This window comes from Pristis pectinata, chromosome 25, assembly GCF_009764475.1.
Source record: "Pristis pectinata isolate sPriPec2 chromosome 25, sPriPec2.1.pri, whole genome shotgun sequence".
Taxonomy (NCBI): Eukaryota; Metazoa; Chordata; class Chondrichthyes; order Rhinopristiformes; family Pristidae; genus Pristis; species Pristis pectinata.
The window spans coordinates 18901389-18917280 of NC_067429.1; the positions used below are offsets into that span (position 1 = coordinate 18901389).

A 15892-nucleotide genomic window follows, 5' to 3' on the forward strand; every position below is an offset into this window, starting at 1 on the left:
GCCTGCCTCAGCCCAGGGGCAGCCTGCAGTGAACACCAACAAGATGCATTGACTTTGACATTGTGTGTAGTGTGCTGCATAATCTAGCCAAATGGAGACTGTAATGGGCGCTAGAGGAAGAAAATCCCTTAAGCCTAAAACCTGCAGGAGCAGGGGGGAGAAAGGCAATGAGGATGCTTTCCTCAATTTCATCTCCCAGCAGGGCAGAGGAAGGAAACTGTAATTGTGAGGGTAATATAGGAATCTTTCACAGAGAGGCGTTTCTTGTATCAGGCCTACATATTCAAATCTCCAAACATTGTAATCCTCTCCACAGTACAATCCCACACACCAGTTAGGTTACCATGAATCAACTGAGAGCCCATAATTCTTGGTCTAGGTGGGTCAGCCTCAGACTGCCTTCTATTGTTAAGTGAAGGAGTAGTCTCTGATTGCTGGCTGGGGAGAATGGGCGAGAGTGCTGCCTGAGAGCCCACAAAACAGGTGAAATGGTGCATTCTTGAGGGGGGACATCAATGTATTGAACCTGTGCACCCTGCAACCTCTCCAGGGATTGCGTAGACAATGGCACTTAGACTGAAGTACCCTTATTACTACTTCCAGACCAGGGGCAAACTGGATTGAGGAGTCAAGAAAGTGGAGGGAAGTTCTTGTCCCTGAGGGTCAATCCTACTGGCCAGGGCCAGCTACTTTAAAGGTCTGGGCAAGGAGTTTGGGTCAGGTTCAGGTGAGTCAGCTGAGCTGGCTGATTGACCCTGAATCACAGGTGTCTGGTCCCTGCTCTCTTCCCTCTTCTCCAGGCGTCTGCACGAACAGACCAGGATTCTGCTCACAATGGAGAAGTGGGCAGGTGGGGATCTCCTCTAAAATTTCCACCACCTTCAATGTGAAACCATTACATGACACATTTTCACCTTCCTTGCTCTTTCAACACACTGAAGAAACCATTCCCTTCACAGGTCCCCAGTTCACTTTTCCACCAAAACCAACTTCCCTTTTCTCAGCAACATTCCACGTGACCACTTCTTTTACTTTTTCCCTCCCTGCCATCCAGGGACCCGAACATTCCTTTTGGGTGAAGCAGTGATTCACTTGTATTTCTTCCAATTTACTGCATTGCACTCAGTGCTCACAACGTAGTCGCCTTTACATTGGAGAAACCAAATGTGATTGGATGACCACTTTGCAAAACACAAATGTAATCCTGAGTTTGCAGTTATTTGTCATTTTAATCCTCTATCCCATTTGCACTTGACCTCACTGCCTCTGGCCTCTTACAGTGTTCCAAAAAAAAGTCCAAGAAGTGCTTCTCTTCTGGAGAAATGTCATCAACCTATAACAGTAACACTATTTTCTTCTCTTCACAGGTGCTGCTTGGCCTGCTGAGTATTTCCAACTTTTTCTTTTATTTCAGATTTCCAGCAACCACAGTGTTTGTGTATCTCCTTCCAGACTGGCTGCAATTAACAAACTTTCACCGCCCTCCCTCAGGTGGCACTCCCACCACTCGAGTCAGTCACTCTCTCTTGGTCTTAGCTCTACCACAGATCTTCCTTTTGTTTCGCTCCATCTCTGCAATTTAAAATTGTTTGATTTCTAATCTATCACAGTCTGCTGTCAGATGATTGACCTGAAATGTTAACTCTCTTTCTCTCTCCACAGATGCTGCCTGACCTGCTGAATATTTCCACCTTCTTCTGTTTCCATTTGCTGGCACTGCTCTGGGTTGAGTCCTATTTGCCATTTTATTGCTCACCTCATCAGACGTCATACATGAATTGACCTTGTGATGTGTGATATTAATGACACGTTATCTTTGTACCCAAACAACATTCATCAGACTGGTACTATAACAAGATCAGAAACCTTGGCAAAATAAACAGATGCAAACACGCAGGGATAAGAAACCTCAGAAACATTTTTGTTAGTAATATCACAGAGTGAAATTTCAACTCAATGATTTGTTAATCGCAAACACGTCTCACTAATCAGAGATGCTACCGAGGTTGCCGTAATGGAATGCTAAAGTTTTGTTTCTTATTGAAAATTCTGTGTAACAGTTAAAAGAAATGCATGAATAATAAACTGAACCCTTGATCTAGCAGATAACATCGTACATATTGCATTACATAGAGGTTCATTGACAACTATGTTGAGCTACAGGGGACAACTATAATCTTTCTTCATCAGATGCAAACGTGGCGCTGAAAAGGAGGAGACCGGAGAAACGCTCACCACATACATTAAGTGGCAGCCTTAAAGTCAACATCTTTGCTTTAACGTAAAGTCTTGGAATGGAAGCATTCATTCGGTGGTTGCTCCTGAGCTGTGAACGGATGGGATGTCCGAATGTTATGACGGAGCTATAGCACCTCCTCTGGCAGATTCGGCTCCTGCAGCTTCTGGCGTCGGATCTGGCATCTGTGTACTTCATGGGCACAACATTTTTTTCCTCTTATTTTCTGGTAGTCTATGTTCAAATGTTTCATGCTCGTTTAAGGAAGTGAGGTAACCCCGACCTCCTGCCGTTGCAAGCGGCCCTTCTGTGGGTGCACTTATTAAAGTCCCCACGTCAGTTGAAGCAGCGGCCGAAACTGGCCTCCTATTCATTATAAAAGGCTGCGGTCTAAAAATACTTTATGAGAGGGAAAATGCTGAATTTGAAAGAGTTCTGCTGGTGTGGCATTCGAGTCCTTTACTATAGGTTAGCTTAACTCAAGGACCTTTTAAAGTACATCCCTGCAGGCAAAAGACAGGTGGGTGCCATTTCTCTGTGGGCAGTGTTTATACTGCACTGCTTTTAACTTAACAACATGGAGCTTATTAGAATAAACTTAAGTACCCCTTTAAATGTACAGTAGGAATGAAAACCAGGTTACTAAGCATCCTCACACATCACATAATATTTATTGAAAAGCATAATCTATATTTTATCACATTAAAATCTTTCCCAAATTACATGAATTTAAAATTATTTTGCTTCTGTTTCTAGCAAGTTTCTTCAAAGTATAACAAAAATCTAACAACGAAGACAAAAAAAACATTTTTGTGAAGATTTTGTCATAACTCGGGGACCTTTTAAAAAATAATGCTTCGTGTCATTTTCAAGAGAAATATTCGAGAAATATTATTAAGTAACTCATTGGAAAAAATGTTGAATAGGCTATGGCCTTATTGAATGCAAAATACCACACTCCACCCTGTCCCAAACTAATGATGGAACAGCATTTTCAACAACGGCCACTTGCATGTATCAAGGTCTAACTGCCACTCCAAAATTATTAGCTTAAACTGGAAATGAAACAGGTTTATGTTGTTCTGTCACAGGCGTTTTTTTATATTCATGAGGGATCCATACAGTTTATTTGTTGCATTTCAAATGAAATCTTACATTAGTACAGATTCAGTGTGGAGTAGATACTTCTGCGAAGGCAAAACACCACACGTTTTAAATTCTTGCCTCGTAATTCTATTGCAATCTGCAAAAATATTCCTTCTTACTTAATATCTGCAAGTTTGGTAGACTCTAAGGCAACAAAGGCAAATGACAGAGGCAAATTAACCATTGCGACAGCAAGATCTTCTCACAATTATTCCAGTTTTATTAACAGCAGCGCGCGGTTTGATGTTTTCACTCGAACATTCAGTTGGGAAACTGATACCAGGAGGTTAAATGCCTGGCATTTTGTTGTATCAGCATTTCATACCTGGGTGAGTTTCTGTCACACATTTATACAAAACTCAAATGAAAAGATATACAATTTCTCCATTTACCAGAAGTAAGATTATTTCATTGTAGCCCAAGCACACATTGTATAGAGAAAAGGAGAAACAATATAATTTCTGTACAGTGTTTGAGGACACTTTCTTTTAAAAAAACAAGCTCTTCTGTCTCTCTTTTCAATTGATTTTTTATGTTATTCTTTTTAAGTTGAGATCAATTTATACCACCAGAATAATGGTAAGACTGATTAAGTTCCAGGGCGACGATTGCATGGTTTTTACTCTCTCCCTAATTCCAAACCTGCCTGCAAGCTGGTTCATCAGAACAGCGCTCTCACGAACGGTCGACCATCCCAGTCAAGGTTGTCAGGAGCCGCTTCCCCAGGTGAGTCAGCCGGTGATTGATGTGTCAGGAATTTTCAGGTCCCAGCGCAGGTCCGTCCGATTGGCGTCATGTGCCCCTGCAACGCTGTGTGGTTTTGCAGTTTGCTTGTTTTCTGCCTGCTTCACGCAGACATTTCTTGTCAAAATCTCGAGACATCACACCCTTTAAACAATGAAATATGCATGAAATTGAAATGACTACCATATGGTAATGAACTGAAGTAAAACATCCACACACTGAGGAGAAATTTGAAGAGAATAATTTAGGCAAAACTTGTAGTGGTTACCAGACTGTGGATAGCTACGGATTCTTTTCTTTTCCGGTGCAAATGATGTTTCTGTGGATCTCAAAAGGCTAATGATCGGGATCTTTCAGTTTACTGCCACTTTTCGGCAGAAATATGTTCTCTAATGGATCATGGCCATTAGTTTGACCCCCGACTGTACTTAAAGACCTTGTTCATGCAGTCTTTGTGGTTATTACACATAGAGGGCTTTGTTGTTAAAAAAAAACATTTTCTTAACTCCTTTCAGCACAAAATGGCCCAGCAAGAATGATCAGCACATCAACAGTCCAAACACCTGAGAACAATTTACTGTACATCACAACTTTGTTGTGTATTCCCAATGAATGCTTCTGACCAAAGGTGCACTGAAAACAAAATGAATTTTTTGGAATTTTGGCATTTTCGTGTTTTAATAAACTGAAAAGCTCGAAGCAGCACCACAACCATTAAGCAGAAAAAATACTGTAACAATGTCAAAGTTACATGGTTCTGGGACCAATTATTTTGAGAGGGCAGCAGCTTATTTATAGTGAGTTCTATCTAGTGACAGCAAAGTGACTTAGTAACCCTGTTCTTTTGGATAGTATTTAAAGGAAGCAAAGGAAATATTGCAAAAATGATGTTTTATACAGCTTCTCTATTAGTATGGGAGCATTATGAAAATAATTCTTAAAATGTGTCTACGTCATATATTGAGTGTACTACAAACATTTTCAACAAATGATAATCTAATCTGCATATTTGGGCTGGCACTTTATGACATATATTTTGTTTAAAATACCATTCATGATATATTTTCATGAATGAACAAAATGACAAAATAATTTTCTTATTATTTGAGTCTTTTTTTATAAAATGAGGTTTTGAAACTGATACACTTTGATCAACTCAGTTTCAGAAAGTTCAGAAAATCTTCTGCTGGGGAACATTAAAGTTACGTATCAGTTTTGCTCCTCTACACAATACACAGAAAAGCTAAAACCCACTAAAAGGCAGTGTTAAATTTTAAAGAATCACATTCTTCATGCTACAGGATTAGAGACTGCATTTTCTCATTAGAAAGTCATATTCTGATTAACTAACCAGACAAGACATACCTTCCTCGTATTTTGTGTCAAAATGCTACAAACTGAAGCTTGTTTGTATGATAAAGGTTGATGGTGAGAGGAATAATTGTTGCATTAACGTAAATTATCAAGTAGAAAAAAAGGGGAAAATTATGATCATGTCAGATTCTGTATTAAATTCCTTTGACAAATTCCAAAGGGACTGTCCTTGTAATGTAAAACGTGATGAAATATTATGTATACATGAATGTCAGCCATCTTGTATATAGAAGAAACAATAACATTAAATGATGGCTAACTTTTCTTGATGTGGTTAAGCTGATAAATCTCTTGCTTCTAAATCAGGAGGTTGGGGGTTCAAATCTCAAACCAAGACTGAGCACTAAACTCTAGTTTGACAGTCTAAAATGAGGGGGTGCTACATGGTCAGAGAAATTGTCTGTTGGATAAGATATTAAACTGGGGGTGATCCATTCCCTCAAACCAACATAAAAGATGCCATGGGATTATTTCAAAGAGAAAGAAAGTTCTCTCTGCTTTCCTGGCCAGTATTTATCTCTCAGCCAATATTACTAAAATAGGATTTCTGTTTATTGAATCTTGCTGTGTGCAAATTAGCTGCTGTATTTCCTACATTACGTTAGTGACAATAAACTTGAACTTAAACTGCCTATGCCTCAGAAGTTTCTAATTCATTGTACAATATTTTTGGATATCCAGAAAGAGGCATGAAAGCTACAGGATCATAGAATGGCGCAGTACAGAAACAGATCCTTCAGCCCACCATATTCCTGCTTACCTTTTCTCCCATCTACATGAGCCATTATATAAATGAATATCTTTCTGTTATAGTGCTTATTCCATACTGGACTGCATGGAAATATTTCTCACCCTTCAGTTCCAGTCATTACACATCCTAAAATATTTTTGCAAATTGAACCAACTATTGATAAATCACAAAACTGACGAAGAGGGTAAGATTCCAGATAGGTGAGAATTAATATTTGCAAACTGGTGAACTTTTGCCATTCACTTCTCCAGTCCATGCTCACATTAAAACTCTCCCAGACCTGTGTTCTCCATAAAGTATTCCCAGGGTCAAACTTGAGGACATTTGTAAATTGCAGTCAGGGTTATTCTTTTTCAGATGAAGGAAAAATGTGTCTGCTTGCACTATTTTAGTTACAAAAAACAGTTAGTGCTTTAAACCAGACATTATGGCAGAAAATATTCATAGTTTGCTGTAATTTTACTTATTTTGCAGCATTCAAAAACAGTTATAAATATCTGGCTTTGGGAGGCTTAGATTGTTTATTTCTTCACATTAAAAACTTGATATATTTTTGTTGGATCTAAATTATAACTTACAGTGCAACATAGCTCTTGGGACAAGACATAAAGTTTAGACAAACACAAAACTAGACCGACCATAGCAAAGCAGCAAAGAAACCAGTTGTGTTCCAAAAGTAAAACACAGCAGATGCTGGGAATCTGAAATAAAACATAAAATGCCAGAAATATTCAGCAGACCGGGCAGTATCTATGCAGAGTTACTGTCATGGAAGGCTATCAGTTTTAAACATTATCTCCATTTCTTTCTCCACAGCTGTCTGAACTGTTGAGTATTTACAGCTTTTTAAAAATTTTAAACCAGTCTGTTGTTCAGTAGTAAATAATCATTAACATTTATTAAAATTGCTCTTAATATCTGAAACTAAATGAAAAATATAGAGAAACATACTTCATACATTTATAGATTTTATAAACATAATATGATACAGAACATCAGCATGAAGTTAATATATTCAGGTTAAAGCATAAGTATATCTCTGTGGAAGATTTGACCTGTGGATATTGCAGGCAGAACACAGGATTAGGAGGGAGTTGTTATGAAGCAGTAACAGATTTGAGGATTAAGGTGAAGACGGAGACTGTGAAAACAAAATGGGCAATTTGAGCATGTGAATTTTCACACTTAAACCTTTTAAAGTGACTCACATACACACATTTGCAACAATTTAACCAAGTTGACATTTTTCACAGAAGAAAAAAGAATTGCTCTTGGCAACGGAAAAATTGATTTCCTTGCTGCCATTTATTTTGGTACTTTAGGAGGTGAAACGCCTCCAACTTCAACTGCTAATTGGTAGCACACAACTTCAGTGCTTCTCACTGAGTCTGGCATTTTGGATAATGCAGCAAAGGAGATTATGGCGTAATTCTACATGCAACATTGAATTGATAGAGTTGTGTGAATCAATGATGCAGTATGTTTGACATGCATCTGAAACCTCATGCAAAAGGACCCTTTCCGGGCAGTTTAATCGCTTCCTCATTTACTTGTTGGGGCTTGAGTTGGAGTTAGACTGGTCATGTGGAGATTTAACTGTTTGCTTCTGTAAAATGACAAAACTATTTTCTGGATACCATTGAAGGGAATGGCTGTGCCTCTTGAAATCATTGTGACAAGGAGAACAACTTGAGGCTGTACATGAGGAAGGAGGCAAGAGGAGGAGGAGGAGGTAATGATGATGGACTATGGCAATGTTACTCTAGTGGTGTCCAGAGCGCTTAACTATCCATTAAGTGACAAGATTGTAAAATCCACCTGAGGAATTTAAATTCAAGTAATTAAATCAATTTGGAATGAGCAGTGGGTATTAGCAATGGTGACCATGAAACTGTTGGAATGGCACTCAAAACTCTTCGGGGAAGAAAATCTCACCATCCTTACCTTGTCTGACCCATTTGTGACTCCAGATCTACCAATGTGCTTGACTCTTCACTGCATTCAGAAATGGCTTAGTTCATGGGACAATAAATGGCTGATTTCCTAGTGTGGCCTATATCTCCTGAGTCAATGAGTATCCTGGAAGCAGCAAGTTAAGAAAGAGCTAACCAGAAAGATCTCCCAAAAGCTGTAGGTTATCGAGCAGGATCTGAATTGCCCTGCAAATTGATGTGAAGCTGATGATGAAAATGTTTCTCTGTTATAGAATCCTTCCAGTTTACAATTGCTGATGTGTGCAACATATCACAGTTCACACCCAACAATCCCAGGAAAGTTAGGAGCCCTGTTTGTCAAGACAATTGATTTCATTTTTTTTTCTCCCTGAAGGCAGGAGCCAGGAGCTTTGCAAAGATTGCAGAATTTCTGCAATGCTGCCACATTTTCTTGCAAGTGTTTATCCAGAATCCAGACTGATTCATCAGCTCTGAGAAGTCCCTATCCAGTAATGTCCAATTTCCTTCCAGACAAGGATATTGTCAGGTACCTTGAGGACAGCCATGATATCTTAATCACAGGCAGTTTAGTATGCCCTTGGCTTTTATTCCAGAATGGAAGATCAGTGGATAACTTCTGGATTACAAGGGCTACCAACTAATCACATGTCCATCAAAAGCACTCTATCATCCTGGAACTGCTTCTGAGTGAGCATAATGTGAGCGGTGCAGTTGTTGCACATGTCACTTTAGAAGATGCATTAGATATCTGAATCAACACACACAAAATGCTGGAGGAACTCAGTGGGTCAGGCAGCATCTATGGAGGGAAATAAACAGTCAATGTTTCGTGTCGAAACCCTTCGTCAGGACTGGAAAGGAAGAGAGTAGAAGCCAGAATAAAAAGGTTGGGGGAGACGAAGTGGGAGGAGCACAGCTGGCAGGTGATAAGTGAGTCCAGGTGAGAGGGGGAAGGTAGGTGGGTGGGGGAGGGGGGATGAAAGGGAGTGATGTAAGAAGCTGGGAAGTGATAGGTGGAAGAGGCGCAGGGCTGAAGAAATCTGAATGCAGTGGTTGCATTGCTTGGGCAGATCTGGATGTTCTCTCAAATCTAGACCAAGAGAAAGTGTCAGAATCTCTGGTGCCATGTGTCATCTTAGATGACATAGAACTGGTGGGGCCCCAGCTATAGCAACAGCAAGTGGAAGTATAGGAGAAAGAAAGGAAGCAAGACAGAAAATCATCCAATAGCCCATTTCTAGCTCTGAAGAGAGACTGGTTAATTCAGCTGTGTTTCAGCTAAAGATTCTCTGTAAGTCCACCATTATTATCTATTATTAATATCCACCCAACACTTGAACCACTTCATAACACTCAGGTTTCATACCATCTTTACTTTTATATCCAACAACTAAAACAAATGGCAATATTTAATTGATGCATCAATGACTCACCCTTGTACATCCAATTAGTGCATGTATTCTCAGTACCTTTGCCTGTGGCCAACCTTTCACTCCTCCCCATTGTTTGTGGAAGGCTGCTGATGAACAAGAACAATCTTGAGCAATTCTGGGCCTCCAAGGCCCAGTTTGGACTGTGGTTTGGTTATAGTGAATAGCAGCAGCAAGGGGTTGCTGGCTGCCAGGCAGTAGTAAGGATACAGGTGTAGATGTTGGGGTGGGATACAAGTGGTGTTATCTCAAGAGAGGGCAGCAAGTCTGTGGTCCTTCACATCCCTGCTATACCTCTGGTGCAGTGTATCAGCACTCCTCATAATCTGCTGGGAGACAGGACTCCTGTGAACTGCTCTGAGCCATTCCAGCCCTGGCAATCAGTGCAGACATGACAATAATCTGAACGTGCAATGCAACACTCAGACATTGGGTTAGCATTAGGATTAGAGTCAGGGTTTGGATTCAGCAACAGAAGCAGAAATATAAACCAGCAGCCAATGCATGATGGTTGAGCCCATTCTGCTGAGATGGCTACAATTTCTGTGGTGGAGAGGAAGGTCTCCCGATCCACACAAGCCTTATGCAAGGTTGGAGATGGACTCATGCTTCTTGATATTGATTGATGCTCTTATAAGATGATTGAACAGTTCCCTAGTATAAGATAGACTCTTGACCTCACAATCTACCTTGTTATGACCTTGCACCTTATTGTCTACCTGCACTGCACTTTCTTTGTAACTGTGACACTTTACTCTGCAGTTTGTATTGTTTTACCTTGTTCTACCTCAGTGCACTGTGCAATGAATAAATCTGTATCAATGGTATGCAAGACAAGTTTTTCACTGTACCTCGGTACAAGTGACAATAATAAACCAATTCCAATTCCAATTTTGGGCAGGCCAGCCAATGAACCTTTAAGCTCATCAGGCATGGCCATCAGTAGAAGCTCTGTCATGAACCTTATCAGAGTTCTCTGTAGCAGAACCTCAATAGAACCTGTAACCCAGCACATTTCACTCATTATCAGCAGTTTAGCTAAAACCCAATTCATGCCCAGTATCAGTATCTGATCAAGAGGAGAGGTTTCTTCTGCCCATTGTTATGTGATAGCTTATCCAGGCTTTCTAACCCAGGTGGGACTTCATGCCAATCAAAAGGGAGATAAGTGCCAGGAAAGAATGACGATGAGAGGGAGAGGCTGAGAAAGAGAAGCATGGTTACACCAGCAGCAACACCAGAAAAGATTATGGTATGAGGGGGAAGTACAACATAAGAAGAAGGATTAGTCATAGGCACATCATCATCTTCTGTGGAATCTGTGTCTCCTGTGCTGGCAACTTTAATGACCCTTAGCATTGCCTCTTCCAAGGTATTCAGTCCATGCAAGTACTTTTGGCCCAAATCAGTCTATCATTGCTACACACATGAAATGCTGGAGGAACTCAGCAGGTCAGGCAGCATCTATGAAGGGATATGTTAGAACATATGTTAGATAAGCATATGGAGGAATTTAAAATAGGGGGATATGTGGGAGGAAGGGGTTAGATATCCTTAGGCGTGGTTTAAAGGTCAGCACAACATGGTGGGCCGAAGGGTCTGTATTGTGCTGTACTGTGCTATGGTTCTATGAGGGAAATGAACAGTCAACATTTCGGGCTGAGACTCTTCATCAGCTGCTGCTGATGAATATACATGCCTTCTCCTTCAAGTGAGGAGGAAGTCCATCAGTGAGTGTGTTACAATATGTTTGGGTGATGTGCCACCAATACAAACCAATTATGATCTTTAGCTCCTCCCAGAGCTAATGGTAAACCAATTCCCTACTTCCCCAATGCCCCAATGCAATAAACTGCAAAGTCCTGATTTTCTCTCCCAACTGACTGACCCACCCTCCCAAAATGGGTGTTTCTCCACTATGACATACCACCCTCTCCATCACCCACAGCCTGCTTCTTTTCTCCATCTCTGGAGAGCAAGTAGTGGAAAGGCCTTTGGTCAGATTAACCATGAAGTCTTGGTCTACTCTCACAATGATTGGTTATCGTGCATAGTAGAATTTAACTATGAGAGCCGCTCACAAAAAAATGTGTTAGCCTGCTGTACATCAAACAGTTAGCAAACCTTTCCAGGAACCAAAGAATTCCAGGCCCTTATTTTTAATCAATGAGATAAATTATTTGTGTGAGAAGTGCAGAAATTTTCATACCATAATCTAATTAGGAGATTTGAACAATTATGAGTCATCATTTGTGTAGCCCAGTCTCCAGTATTTCAAACACTGGGGAATGGCATCATCAAATATACTGAAGTATCAAGTATCTTTTCAATTCACTGTAAATTTTTATCATGAAATGTATGGTTCTATGTAAGTACAAAATAGATTGATGAAGATTTAAAGTATGAACATTGATGGAAGCATACAACAAGTCAGGTGGCACTTGACAGGGAAAATAGGTTGATGGAACTGTCCATCAACTGGACGTATATTGAAGGATCCCAGCTGGAACAACTTTTCAAATGTTGACTGAACTGTTATTTTTCCTTTCAACTTTTGGATAAATGCATTTCTAAACACATATTGGACTCCCAACGTATCAAGTGTCTTGCCTTATACAGTTCTAGCAATACTAATGTAAGGCTGTCAATTCTTAAATAAATGGGTTTTAAGCACCACAGGACATCTTTACTATATTTGCATAAACAAATATGGTAAAAGTATTTTCAAATAGATTATTCTTTTTTTAATTTTGTAGAAGTTTAAACTTTACAGAAAATGTTTAGCCACTATTTCCACATTTATTACATATCTAATTATTTAGAGAAACTTTGCTTTTAGTTTGAGCAGCATCTTTCAAAATCCAGCATCTCACTCTGCCCTGAAGAAATCAACTAGAATGAGAGATTAAATCTACTACTTAAGTGCCTTTTACCTTCCTGTGGCCGTTCAAAAGCCAATGCTCCATGGACTGTGAATATGCTTACTTGACATGTGTGGGAACCTCCTGAGAATAAATACATTTCCTCTCCTATTACCCCCCACCGTGCCCCCCCGTCAGTGTATCCCATAATCTTTCTTTGACTCCCTTTCTATTTTACATCTACTCACTGCTCTGACGGCATCATCTGAAAATACCAAGTCAGTTTGCAGACGGTCAGTTCTCTCTCAACACCATGTCTCTTGGCCCCTTTGCAGCCTGCAAGATCACTCACAGAGTGGTAGAAGTGGGAGCATGAACGCTATCATCCTGAGACGGGCCGCCAGATTCATGGGACAACTGCCAGTCCCTCAGCACCTCAGAAATCCTGGTAACCTGTTGGGCTCCAGTGAACCTATTGATGGTCTCAGCAGCCTTGATGGCAGCAGTTTTTTCTTGCATTGTAGCAAAGCAACTGTGCCTGCCTTTGGAGATGAAAGTGGTTAAATTGAGGAAAAGAAGTCAGGGATTTTCTTTGCTCTGCTGTATTTCCCAAACAATTTGCATTCTCAAACATGGGCTTGTATTCTCAAATAGGTCTCGTCAGTCTAACTGATCTCTTATGCAAGATTACAATGACTTTCCTCACAATTGAGGCAAAACTTGAGTTTACACAAGTGGGTGTCAGATTAGCACCTTTCCAATCCACTGAGACTCTGACAATTTCCAAAACCACTTTATAAAACGGATAGAAGAACTAGCTTTGTGCACAATATATATATGAATTTATAGTGTGGTATGTAAATTTAAAGCAAAGGATCAAGATGGTCACTGGCTCCAGTGCGTCTGGCTTCCAGAAGGTGGCTTTTATCTTTGACTTCCATACTGTATTAAAGTGTTAATTAAGCCAGGAAGACATCATTTGGAAGTGTGAACAACTCCCTCCTGCAGATCATTCAACCTGGAAAAGACCATAACTTTTTCTTCTGCCTCATTTTATGTCTGCCTGGAATTCAGTGTGGCGTCTATGAATTTCTATGCCAAGTGGTACAGTTGAGTTTATAGCCTGAGAGAAAAAGACTGATCCATGAAACTGTGGGAGCCATGGTGGTCATGTGTTAAACGGAACCAAGACTGAGTGCAGAAGGACATAATAGACTGTTGCCTTAGAGACTGACACAGTGCTGGTGAGGGCAGTGTGTAGCTTTAAGATCCATTCTTTTGCTGACACCACTGTACATAATCATCCTTTTCTGCATATGTTTGAATTTCTTTAAATAAATTAATTTTAAGTAAATAATTTAAATAAATTTTAAATAAATTTGGGAAGTTCATTCTAAATCTGCCCCTTGATCGACTGTAGTGTGTTGGCAGTGCTAGCCTTGAGAGAAAAATATTGAAGTGGGCACAATTGAACCAGGGGTTTTGGGATAAATAAATGGTATAACACCTCCGAAGAGGTTGAAAGTTTAAGATTCCGGGTTCCTTTTAACAGAGCACTATAAGTCTGCATATGGGAGGTGCAGCAAGACCACTGAGTGACAATATAGTGTCACTTTCTAAATGTAAACTACATGTGGATTCCTTTAACACTTGCCTGCTGTGGGCCTTTTGCTCCAATGCTTCCATTTGATACAGTCCCAGTGGCTGTAGCATGACTGGGGGAAGCTTCTGATTTTGGAGGAGACTGCAGCTGGCAGAACAACTTGAACAGTTCTGGGCCTAGAAAGTTTGGCCTCAGACTGTATCCTCTTGGCATTGGCAGCAGCACTCTGAGCTGCCTGGCAACCAAACAGCAGAGGATCAATGATCCCGGCCTTGGGTTCTAAAGCCTGTTTTTTATTCAAAGTTCCAAAATTATTGATGTACAGACTTCTAAGTATGAATTAATGTCAGTTCGCAGTTTTTTTTAACCTCAAAAGACACTGTGATTGGTATTATGGGATAATTTATCATACTAACTGTTAAGTGATTTTAAAAGGCCAGCCTTTTGTCTGGCATATTTGGGCTTTCACCCTTAGGGAATGAATACACACCAATATTCGATCCGATTCAGGTTTAGACATCAGCCTCAAAATCAAGCAGAATGTGTACATTGGATTATTCCTCACTTTGAGTTAAAGCTGAAGGTAGTATCTCCAAGAAAGATATGAAATAAACCATCATAACTTTAGCAAGATAAGTGAGCCCTTACAAAGAAGCTGGGAATTATGGAAACAAACTCACAGTCATATTTTACATTGCTGGAGACAGGCTGACTTCTGAATCACTCAAGCACAAAGATATCAGCAAATTTACAAATTCAAGTCCTGGGGATGTAATGGTCTATGAATAGATTTCATTAGAGATAAGCTAACTGAGTTCTGATTAATGCAGTGCAAACAACAGAAAGCCTCAGTGCTCAACATATTTCATACAACATTTAATATTGCAAAACAATATTAGAGTTGCCTAAGTTTACAATCAGTGTAAACTTTACGATCAGTAAATATCCTGATTGCAATGTCACTCTTCCAGCTTTCTGCATGATTTGTGTCAGCAATAGTTCATTTAAAATCATGTCATTGATAAATTTGTGGAAGAACATTTAGATGGTATGCAATTCTGTGGAAATGCATGCCAGCTTTTGGGTGGCCTGTTTGTTAGTGAAGGACTGCATGTCATCCCAATGTTACTGGAGTGTCTGTATCATTTTTATTTACTCACCAATATACTGGCCACGGAATAAAATAAATCAGCATAATTTGCTGTTGAAAATTATGCAGTTCCTTCGCATTGACATGAAAGAAAAAGAAATCGTGAACCAGGCTTACATTATAATCCATTACATCAACTGGGTGGCTTTTTTGCAGCACAAGATAATGGGGTCAAACTGTTGTAATGTACTCTGAGCTGACACTCTCAGAAGCACCAGTGTGAAGCCTTTTGTTATAGCAGCTGTGCACTCTGTAACCAGGCAACCGCTGCCAGCGTGCAAGTCAAACCTCTCCAGATATTTACCGCACTCTCAACATCCGGAATTGGCAAAAGGTGGATGGAAAGAAGTGAAATTTTATTTTAAATATTATTCAAAATCAAATTACTAAGCAGATGCTACCTCTAAAATTAAAATCTCATATTTTCCTTAGATTTATCTGATTGTCTTTCTTTCTCTTTAATCTCCTCCCACCATCCACCAGCTCACACAGACACTGTTTTTCTCTGGTGTTACCACAATATGGTTCACCCAGCTGGTTTGCTGCTTTGCTCTCCCTTCATCCCTCTGCAAAGCCATTGGTTTGGTTTGTCTTCGTTCACTTTCAAGGACTGAGTAACAGGTCTCCCTGAGCTTTGAAATG

At 40.0% G+C, this 15892-nt stretch overlaps 1 long non-coding RNA gene across 1 annotated transcript; it reads left to right on the top strand.

Annotated features, from left to right (window-relative positions):
- The first annotated feature begins 3616 nt into the window (after positions 1–3616).
- On the top strand, positions 3617–5915 carry LOC127583070 (uncharacterized). The gene is made up of 3 exons (XR_007958203.1): positions 3617–3711; positions 3977–4108; positions 4642–5915. It is a non-coding gene; the product is annotated as an uncharacterized LOC127583070 (long non-coding RNA).
- The last annotated feature ends 9977 nt before the right edge of the window (positions 5916–15892 follow it).